Source organism: Triticum dicoccoides, chromosome 4B (genome assembly GCF_002162155.2).
Source record: "Triticum dicoccoides isolate Atlit2015 ecotype Zavitan chromosome 4B, WEW_v2.0, whole genome shotgun sequence".
In the NCBI taxonomy this organism is placed as follows: Eukaryota; Viridiplantae; Streptophyta; class Magnoliopsida; order Poales; family Poaceae; genus Triticum; species Triticum dicoccoides.
Genome location: NC_041387.1, coordinates 405,441,920 through 405,453,564, shown reverse-complemented (window position 1 = coordinate 405,453,564; position 11,645 = coordinate 405,441,920).

Sequence of the window (11,645 nt, the reverse complement as noted above, 5' to 3'; positions counted from 1 at the left end):
TTGTCACTTCACTATGAGGACCGGATGAATAGTGTTTTTACCATCAAGTGTACCATAGTTGTACTACTACTACTACTACTACTACTAGTAGTAGTACTAGTAGTAGGAGCATGAGTACTCCAGTATTGTATTGCGGAAATAGGTCTCCCGTGCTAGCATGCCTGTTCACTTCATCGTTCAGGTATCATCCATATTGCAAGCAGAACCAAATTCTCGTGCATGCGGAAGCGCGAAGATGGGCCTTTGATGAGGATAACCGTGTACTCCCTCCGTCTAGGTGAGCACAACCTAGGTGGCTGTAGATTGGACGAGAAAGAGCACTAGGACGAGCAAAACTTCCAACCATGGCACTATTACAAATGGAAGCAAAATCAGCGACTAATACGTAGTAATAAGGATGCCTTTTCAGCTCTCCAAGCAGGCCCAATCAATGCCCTGTCGCGATGCATGCAGTGGTCATTCTGGTGCATCAAGGACGGCATGCAGATCGTTCCACACTTGAGAAGAGGAAAAATGGAAAGGTAGAACGTGGCAGCAGAGGAAGAGAATGCTGGCTAACAAGACTGGGAGGGGATCGAGCAAGAAGTTAATGCTCCACGCCTAAAGGTTTTGGGAAAACCTGATTTTCATAAGGTGACTTACTCACCTAAACGGAGGGAGTATTCCTTAACCAGACAATGTTGTGTCTCCCACTCACACGCCAATATCCATCTGAACCAGCTATGACACATATTTTTATCTGTTTGCATAGGTCCCACCTATCATGAAGGATGGGCACGTACACGAACAGGTAAGACTCATCAGTCTACCCACATAGCCTTTTCATTTAGTCTACCTAGCCGTCTAATCAACTGCCTGCACGCCACTTCTCCCATTTACTTCTCCATCGGGAACCGATTTCCCTCGGCTTCTTCACCTCCCCTTCGTCTTCATTTGCAAACCCCACTGTGTTCACATTGTTTTAACCTCTTTAAATAATCATCTACTACTTCAGTTAGACTAGCCATCTAATCCTAATTCTCCAAACCATAGCCCTCCGTTCCAGCGATTCCAAATGGCGAAAGAGATCGAGATGCAGGTTTTTAGCGTCCAACATGTCCTCGTCGAAGGCTCGATGAGCATATTTGCACCATCACCGTCCACCCAAGGGTTGTTCGGCAGTGGATCAACAATGTATCCAACTCCCTCAAAAAGGTAGAGACGAGGGTCATCGGTCTTGAGCAGAGTACACGGAGCATGCCACTGCGAAGATCCAACGCGCTGCCGTCCTTCAGCTATGCCTCGAAGATGATGTTTTGGTGTACCACATCATACACTCGCCCTCCATACCAGGTGAGCTTCACAATTTCTTGCATCGGGAGGACGTATACTTCTGTGGGGCAGCCATCGAAGGGGACAAACAGAAGTTGGAGCCGTACAGTCTTGATTTGAAAAGCATCACTGACCTTCAAACCAGAATCAAAGTTCCTGTAGAAGATTGTGATAAACAGACACCATCCCTATTCGACGTAGAAAATTTTGTGCTCGGTACAAATCTTCATAAGGGTGACGAGACGGTGGCATTAAGGTTGTCTGGATGGGAGAATTATCCCTTGACGTACAACAAATAAAATATGCTGCCCTCGATGCCCGTGTGAGTTTCAGATAGCTGCAAGGTCCAAAGAGCTTGTTGCGAAGCCATCTCCCACAGAAAATGAGAACAAGAAGAAGAAGAAGAAGAAGAAGAAGAAAAGGTTGCACCAGCAGGAGGGCATTATGGATGGATGAACTATTTCCTCTCTTGTAAAAAAATTTATTCCTTCTCGGTGTATATTGATATAGATGGACTATTTCGATGGTGTGCATGTCTTTGGAACAAAGTAGTAGCGTGGGTCCGCTTGACTATAAGGAACTATTTATCCGCATATATAGCTTTCTCTGCTACTCCTTACAGTGATCGGTATGCAGTGCATGTGTCTGTAGACATGATAGCTTGTCCATGGAAGTTCAACTACGGCGACCATCACGTTTCATCTCGCGATTCCCACGATGCCGCTCCAACCCATGGCACCACGTCCCCCGACGTGCGCCTCACCCCTCTCGGCCACACCTCCCCTCTGTGTTTATGTGCATGACATGTGGGACACCTAAAATGCGGCGAGCATCAAGTTTATACCATAGCCACACGCGATTCCCACGACGCCGCTCAAACCCATGACACCACACGTCCCCCGACCTGTGGCTCACCCCTCTTGGCGCCATTGCCCCTCTGCCTTCGGGAGCATTACATGTGGACCAGTCACCTATCGGGTCCACATGTTATGGACTTAAAGGTAAGTGTAGTAAGGCGCTGAAGCTCAGTCCCGGCGGCCCTGAGAGGGAAATGTAACTCCTGCGCCAGGGCTTGTGGTGCTACCGCTGCACGAACTCGTGCCAAACTCGAGATTTGTTTCTTTACTATACATGCACACAACGATTTAATGGACATTGTAATCTCAACATGTGATGGGGAGCTCTAAATTTGAATCTGAAACTTATAAAACAAAAAGATTCAAAACAAAAAAACTGGGAGAGAGGGATTATATCGTAGGATGTGTCCCATACAAAATAAGTCCCCTGGTTTGTCACCGCGAAGATGCGGTTGGAAAGGAGCACAGCGTCTTCGTACTCGTACAGCAACAAATCGGCCGCAGACAACATGGTCCGCCTTTGACCGCCATGTGCAAGGTTCGTGCTATCTTATTCAATCTCACCGTGGTTCCATCGTACCAATTCATGCGGTGGCCCGTTGCATGGCTGATCCCAATGTTGGACAAAGGTTCTACGAGAACGGTGTCATCGTTGTAAATGTTGTGCAAATTGATGTTGGTACCCTCCCGTACATATGCAAGCCAATCTCCACTCGCACCGAGCCTAACCTGTGAAACCGTGGGCAGGGGGGGAATTAGGAAATGGACACGGAAGTAGTCTTTAGAATGCATATACTACATGATCAAACTCATCTTACCTGCTCATCGGAGGAAATCCGAGTGCCCCTCAACATCGGCATCTCAAGGGGCGTCAACTTGCAACTATGGCCACGCCGCGCTGGAGAGACCCCAAAGGAAACATCCTCATGCGTTCCACGGAACATCAAGATGCATTTGTATGAGTAGTTTATCTTGTGAGAGAAAAGGATGAACGAGGGAAGGCCTCTAGAGATAGAGATAGACACTACTAATACCAATGTGCTGGCTTGTGCATTGCAATGGATCCAAAGTAGTAGAATAATACTTGTTCACGTGCTTGAAATATAAACACTCTAGTTTTGATATACATGTGTCAGCAGACATGACAGCTTGTCCATGGAAGTTGAACCACGACAACCATCATATTTCTTGTTTCTACCACTGCCACACCCACACACGATTTCCACAACGCAGCTCCAACCCACGGCACGACGTCCCCCGACGTGGAGATGGATCCTCTAATGTGGCTATCACTGCCTTGCCCTGCCTTTCCTTCGCTGACAGGTGGGACCCACACTTGTGGGTCCCACATGTTAGTGACAGAATGGTAGGATTGCTCGCGTCATCCCTCTCGGCCCCACCGCTCCTCTGCCTTTGTGTGCATGACATGAGGGCCAGCTAAACTGCGGCGACCATCAACTTTCTACCACAAACACACCTGATTGGACGTGGTTTTGCCTGCTCCGCTGCTGTGCTCCGATCCGTACTCCCGCACAATCGAATTTTCATCCAGCGGCTGTGACACATTTCGTCTCGGGCATTAATCCTTAGCTGGAGTACTTCTGTACTATAGGTAGTACCCGCCGGTGTGGCCATCTACACCTCGTAACGCCCCGATGCCCAGCTGTGGCACCCTCACCACGGCCACGCCACCACCGGCCGGTTCATCTCAAACGAGTGAGTCGCGAACCACTCCACCACCATGAGAATGACATGTGGGTCAGTCGCATTTAAGGTTCGCATGTCATTGACTCATAGGCCGGGCACTAAGCCACTGAAGTTCGGTCCCATGGGCCCCGAGAGGGAAATGTAACTCCTGCGGCAGGCCTTGTGGTGCTCCCGCAGTACGAGCTCATGCCAAAACCCGAATTTGTTTCTTACTACTACCAACTTGTACTAGTAAGGTACACATGTATTGCACACATGAGATTCTGGTGGTTTGTGCATTATGCTTCTACATGTGGAGTTTTCTAGATTCTACATGTGGCAAAATCTGGTGGAATGTAGATTATATCCAACGACAAGTAGTGCTCAGATTTGCCATCTTTGTACCGTCGGAGTGGCTTCATCCAACGACCAACTTTCAAAGTTATTCACACACTATGTAGGGGTATAGATATATAGATGTTTGGTTTGCAGCCTAAGGTTGCCACGCCTAAGCTTAGGCGTGACACAATATCTTAGGCATGTGTTTGGTTCATTGCTACACTTGTGGCTTGCCACACTTTTCTAGCTACATGGTCCACATGTCATAGACTCAACTTCTTGCCAAATCTTGCCACACTTGTGGTGCCCATTTTGTTAGCCACATTTTTTGTGGCAGACACAGGGGTTGTTTGGTTTTAGGCCTAGTAATGCCACACTTTATCATACAATGTTGCCAAACTTGCCTAAGGTTAGGGGTTGTTTGATTAGTAGGGTTGTTTGAATTGTGACTATCTTTGCCATATATTGCCACATGATTTTTGCCACACTTGCCACACTTGCCGTAGTAGTTGCTTCTCTGAGCCACACTTTGGCAAAGTCTATGACATGTGGGGCTCACTGCTCATAAAAAAATCTTTGCCTTAGGTGTGGCTAGAACCAAACACCTACCTAACTTGGTCAAACTTGCCTAAGGTTAGGTGTGGCAAAGTGTGACAAGGTGTGGCTAGGAACCAAACATCCACTAAGATTGACAAAGATTGCCACACGTAAGGTTAGGCAAGTTTGACTAACTTAGGTGAGTGTTTGGTTCAACCCACACCTTAGGCAAGCCACACTAAGGCCCCACATGACATACACACAAAAAAGGTGGCGAGATTCCCTTAGGCTTGCCAACTTGTGGCTCTCATTTCGAAGAACTAATAAGTTTGCCTAAGCTTAGTTATGGCAAAGTTAGTCATGAATTAAGTTCAACCATGGAGTCTTCTAGATTATACATGTGGCAGAATCTGGTGGATGACATCCAATGGCCAGTAGTGCTCAGATTTACCATCTTTGTACCGTCAGATTGGCTTCATCCAACGACCAACTTTCAAAGTTTTTCACACACTATATAGGGGGTATAGATATAGATGTGTCGGTCCGTTACAATGGATCCAAAGTATATCTATTTAGTGGAGTGCACTCTAAACACATTATCTATTTATTTTTCTCTAACCCTTCGTAGCCATGCAACCAAGCCACATAAGCTTCATGGGTGCCCCCCACATCATATTATTCATACTACGTTGAGTGAAAAAAAGATAAATCACCCAAAACAAGATCTTCCCGTTTTTTGTTACTACGATGTTGTGTCGTGCACGTACCTACTAGTTGTATAGTGGTAGTACTGGTAGTATAGTATTAGGAGTACAAACTTGGTACTAGTAGGAGTAGTACTAGTACGGAATGCTCCTACTCTATCAACGAGCCCCATCTGACACCAAATTTCTTGGCTTCCGTGCTACAGCTAGATCTTCCCCTCGTTTCTGTTTTCCAACCCGGCGGAGGGCGGGTGCGGTTTGCTAACAGTCAGTTTGCTCAACGACGGTCCCACATGAAAGTGAAAATGCTAGGCAACGCACCTTCCCTAAGCCATGTGTCATGCCGGACGGTCCGTGGAGTACTCCCGATTCCCGGGCGTGTGGGGGTGCGACGCGAACGCGGCAGGCCTTTTCCTTTTACTAGCAATGTGCCTGTGCGTTGCGACGGATCCAAAGTAGTAGAATAGTAGTACTTGTTCACAAACTTGAAAGAAATCACTCTTGTTTTGATATACTCCTAATATATTACTCCCTCTGTAACTAAAAATTTGTCTTTTTAGAGATTTCAAATGGACTATCACATACAGATTATATAGACATATTTTAGTGTTTCTAGCAAGACGCCCGCGCGTTGCACGAAGTTGATGGAAAAGGTAAGCACAACTTATAAATTGACGGATGGAGTACTAGTTACAGTGATGCATATAATTAAGCAAAGGGATCGCACATGTCGGTATTGACTGGAACGAGAATGCAACAACACAATAAGAATTAAGGCCACGATGATGCGATCACAGTGGTGGTTACACCAGGCAAGAAAAAAGATGGATCCATGAACATACGACCTCCTCCTCATCAACTTAGTGCGTCGGCGGCTAAGGAGCAGCGGCTTTTGTGGCGAGGTCGAGGTGCTTCTCAGCAAAGGCATCCAAGGCTTCCAGCCGATTGAGGAAGGCCAACATCGTAGCGTCCTCATTGGCCTTGTAGATACCTATGTACACAATTTGCTCGTACACGTGGATGTGTAGGTCGACGATTTCTTGCAGGGCGAGGCGCCTCGCAGCGAGCGCGACCTCCAGGTGGACATTCTTCGTGGCATCGGCGGGCAGTCGCAGGGCCACCAATGCTTGAAAGAGGTTCCGACCATGGAGGACGATTAGGGTGGCAGGTAATGAGGATCCCGGGCGCACGGGATGGAGGAGTACGGCGATGTCGTCCGTGAGCTTCTTGAGGATGGTTAACTTGTTGCTGGTGGCAACGAGCATCTGGTCCAACTGAGAGTCATAGTTGGCGTCGATGGCGGCCATCCACCAGCCGGTCTCCAACACCGTCTGGAGACGATCCTCAGCGCCATGCCACAGGCCGCCATCGTGGACCATCTGGAACAGCCGCTGGCCGCTCACGTGCAGCGCCGCCATGGGTTTGGAGTGAGCTCTTTTGCGCTTAGTGTAGGTGCTTAGGCAAATGCTTAGGTGCGTACGATGTGGTAGATGCATTGGAATGGAGGGGCGCCTTTATACGAGGGCAATGAGGGCAAACTGCGTTGCATTCACATCGCGCAACCTCTTTTCCCGGACCTCCTCCCATTACTTCCCTCAAGCATTAATTGAAGGAGGATGCATTGGCCATTCAACATTTTGGGAAGCACTACTCCCTCCCTTGTCTGCATTAAAGCCGTATCGGGAACTGCGCCACCCGCTGTCAAATCGAATACTCCCTCTGTCTAGGTGAGTATTAAGTCATCTTACGAAAACCAAATAGTAAACACATAGGCGTGGTGCATTAACTCTCATGTTGTTTCTTATTTTTTGACATAAATAGAGGAATCAACCAATAAGAGATGAGGGGCTTGTATGCTTTTAATGACTTGAGACTATCAAACATGACATGAAGTGGCCAGTTCGTTGCACGCAATGATATTAATAAGGGAGTACCTAGAACTCATCTAGATGAGATATAATTTAGTCTCATTCACTTTGAAAACAAGAACAGATACAACCCACCTCAGCACACACGCATCTTATAGCATCACATCCAATGGCTATAAAAGATGAATGAGACCAAATTATATCTCATCTAGATGAGTTCTAGCAAAACTATATTAATAATACTTAGTATCATATATTTGTATCATGTAGTACTTTATTTATTGCCATGTATGACACATAGTAGCATATCATTTATTATGATACGGTATCATGATATGATACCCAACTCTCTCTCTCTCTCTCTCTCTCTCTCTCTCCCTTTCTTCATTTAATTCTATGACACCTCATCAAAATTGCCTAGTTGGCATGCATGATATAGCTATGATACTACCATTACAAGCAGCCTTAGCAAATAAACATTAAGTTCTCTCGTTTTCCTCTCCACCTTGGTCACCTAGACGGAGGGAGTATACTATCGAGGGTGGGGCTTTTCCTGCACGGTAGGTGGGGCAGTTTCACCTAGTCGGTTCGACAGAGACGCGAGAAGATGAGGGAGTAGGCTGCTGCAAACGTAGGGCTGTGTGATTTGACAGCGAGTTACTGCTAGATAGGTGGGGCCCCGTGATTTGACTTGCCATAATCATATTAACTGTGGCGCTATGACCGGCATGAGTCTCCCGATTCCTGACCACCTCCATACAGGTGCCTCTCCCAATGCTCCACCATGTAGTTGAGGCTGGCTCTTGCATGAAAGCCCACTTCTCCACTTTTTCCTTGCCTCTCTTTCCTCCACATATAGCCCACTATTGTAGTACTACTTACTTGCTCCTACAGGTGCTAAGCTTGCCACATCAGCATAAAGTCTAATGTGGCAAGTAAATTAAGAAGAGAGAGACTAGTTTGGTGACCCAAGGAAGAAACGGTGCTAATTTGAGTCTATAGCTAATTAAATGAAGCAAACTTAGCAACAAAAAACTAATAAGCACCTATGCATTGGGGACTTGATTGCTAAGCCATTTAATGACCTTAGCACCTCATCTAAAGCACCATTTCATTGGAAGAGGTCACTGAGGGAGTCCTAGATAAGGGGGTATCCGGATTGCCGGACTATATACTTTGGCCGGACTGTTGGACTATGAAGATACAAGATTCAAGACTTCGTGCCGTGTCCGGATGGGACTCTCCTTTGCGTGGAAGGCAAGCTTGGCGATTCGGATGTTAGATCTCCTTCTCTGTAACCGACTCTGTGTAACCCTAGCCTCCCCCGGTGTCTATATAAACCGGAGGGTTTAGTCCATAGGAGGAGGACAATCATAATCATAGGCTAGCTTCTAGGGTTTAGCCTCTACAATCTCGTGGTAGATCAACTCTTGTAATACTCATATCATCAAGATCAATCAAGCAGGAAGTAGGGTTTTACCTCCATCGAGAGGGCCCAAACCTGGGTAAAACATCGTGTCCCCTGCCTCCTGTTACCATTAGCCTTAGACACACAGTTCGGGACCCCCTACCCGAGATCCTCCGGTTTTGACACCGACATTTGTGCTTTCATTGAGAGTTCCTCTGTGTCGTCACCGCAAGGCTTGATGGCTCCTTCAACCATCAACAACATGGACCAGGGTGAAGCTTTTCTCCCCGGGCAGATCTTCGTGTTCGGCGGCTTTGTACTGCAGGCCAACTCGCTTGGCCACCTGGAGCAGATCGACAACTACGCCCCTGGCCATCAGGTCAGTTTTGGAAACTTGAATTACACGACCGACATCCGCGGAGACTTGATCTTCGACGAATTCGGGCCTGTGTCAGGAGCGCCCAACGGTCACGACGGGCATGACTTGGATATGCCATTGGACAGTATTCGAGATATCGCACCTGCAGCAGCCCCGGACCTAAATCCGGGGCAGAGCACGTCGTTCGAGGACGGGTGGATGGACCCCGCCATGGAGGCCGCATACTCGTTCGCGTTGGAGCCGAACACAGACACCACCTCTAAGGAAACCTGTGTCGCCGGACCCTCGGACTTGTTTCCGGCTGAAGGTCCAGGACCGCGCGCATCCGTGCCCATCGAAGCCGATTGTGCACCAATCATGGAATTCACCGCCGTGGATATCTTTCAGCACCCACCCTTTCGTGACGTGCTAAACTCTTTAAGGACCCTCTCTTTGTCAGAGGACTCTTGGTCGAACTATGTCCGGCTCGAGGGGGATTCGGACGGCGAAGAAAATCTCCGCCCACCCACCACCCACTTAATAGCCATTGTCGATGACCTAACAGACATGCTTGACTTCGACTCCGACGACACCGACGGTATGGACATCGGTGCAGGGGATTATTTGGAACCACCACCCACGGGGCGCTGGACTGCCACCTCATCATATGATATATACATGGTGGATACGCCTAAGGAGGACAACAGCGACAAAAAGGACACAACGGAGGATAAACCCCCCGGACAAAAGCCAAAATGACGGCGCAGGCGCTGCTCTAAGTCCAGCCACAATAAAAATAGCGATAACAACGCTAGAAAAATTGACACCCCGGTCAGCTCCGAAGGCAACAACGACCATATGGACCCAGCGATGGAGCAGGATGAGCCAGGTCACGCCAAACACAGCTCGAAGCAGACGCCTGATCATAGTGACCCCGAGGGTCGAACCCAACAACCTGCCTCCAGAGAGGAGGACAGTCCGGACGATGATGCATTCATCATCCCGGAAAAACACCTGGAACAAGATAACCTCCGCAGAAGGCTGATGGCCACCGCGAGGAGCCTAAAGAAGCAGAAGCAAAGGATTAAGGCCACGCAGGCTACACTCAGCCACAGGAGGAAAAAATTGCTAGACACCAAAGGAAAATATGGTGATGATCGCCATACAAAGAGCTACCCAAAGCGCAAGTTGCTGCCCGAATTCGACGATGAGGCCGTAGAGCCCATTCCGCCGAATAACAGTACGGACAATCGGCCGGACCAACCACTTCACGGTCGCGAAAGAGCAGCTACTGATGACACACACGATTTATGTCAGCTCCTGAACAAAAAGGCCGGCGCGACCAGGTCCATCTATGGATCTAGAGGATATGCTCCGTGTCGGGGAAACTGATCCACGAACACCTATGGGACCGGCGGACCAAGCCCCTTTCGGTTCGGCGGGGGGCGGAGATCACACGAAGAGCAGATCGAGGCGAAGCACACGAGCAGTTTACCCAGCATTGGAGCTCTCCGGAGAGATAATACTCCTACTGCTGCTTGTCTGATTGTATTGTATTCTTGCTCGGGAGCGCTGAATGCTACAGTACATTCGTGCTGCTAACGAGACCGAGCGTGTGTGATTTTCCTGGGTTCGAACCCCCTTCTACGTTGCGCATGGGCCTCCTTTTATACACTCAAGGGGTCGCCGATAGGTGGCAACGCAGACGAGGGTAAAAAGGGGAAAAGGAGTTGCAGTTGGTACAGCTACCTACACAGTGCATCCTACCTAACCCTGGCGGCAGGGGAGAAAGGCATTAAATGCCCGTCTGTGTCGCTCAAACAGTGCAGAAAGGGACCGTCAGGGACGCCACCGCTCGCCATGATGGCGATCTTGTCAGCGTCGCATGCCACCGCACACCGCTGGATGCACAGCCTCTCGCCACGCGTGCCTGGAAAGGCCCCCAGGGCGACATGTTGGTGGATGTGCTAGAGCGTAGGTACAGAGTGGCCGCCTGCCGCGGCAAGCGCCTTGCCGCGGTCGTTGTCTTGCCACGCCCGGAAGCATGTCGCTCACCGGGCCTTGCCGGGACGCGCGGCGCGTCGCGGCAAGTTCCTTGAAATGCCTTGGTTGGCCTTCCCGGCAAGCTCCTCTTGCCGGGGCCTTGTCTCCTTGGCTTGAATACTTTGTTCTTGAATGGCTCCAAGGGAACCACGGAGGACCTTGGCGGTCGCCCGGCAAGCCTTGCCGCGGGGCGCTGCAACTACCCGTGCACAAGTTCGGGATACTAGGGTACCCCTATTCTAGTACACCGACAGGAGCCCCCGGGCCTGGGACGCACACGGTGCCGAGCGCTGTTGGGCCAGGCCCAAAACAGGGCACGGGCACGCGCGGCCTGGGTTACGCCGTATCTTACTCGGTATCCACCGCGCCCTCCCCGAACGGCACGCGTTGAATGCAGCATCGCGGGAGGGATCGTGGGTGGTTTCTTTATTCGGAAGGGCGAAAAGTCTGCCCCCTCCCTCTTTATAAGCCGGGGAAACAGGGGCAGTTTGCCCACTTCGCCGGTTATTACTCCATTCTCGAAAATCTCCGCCG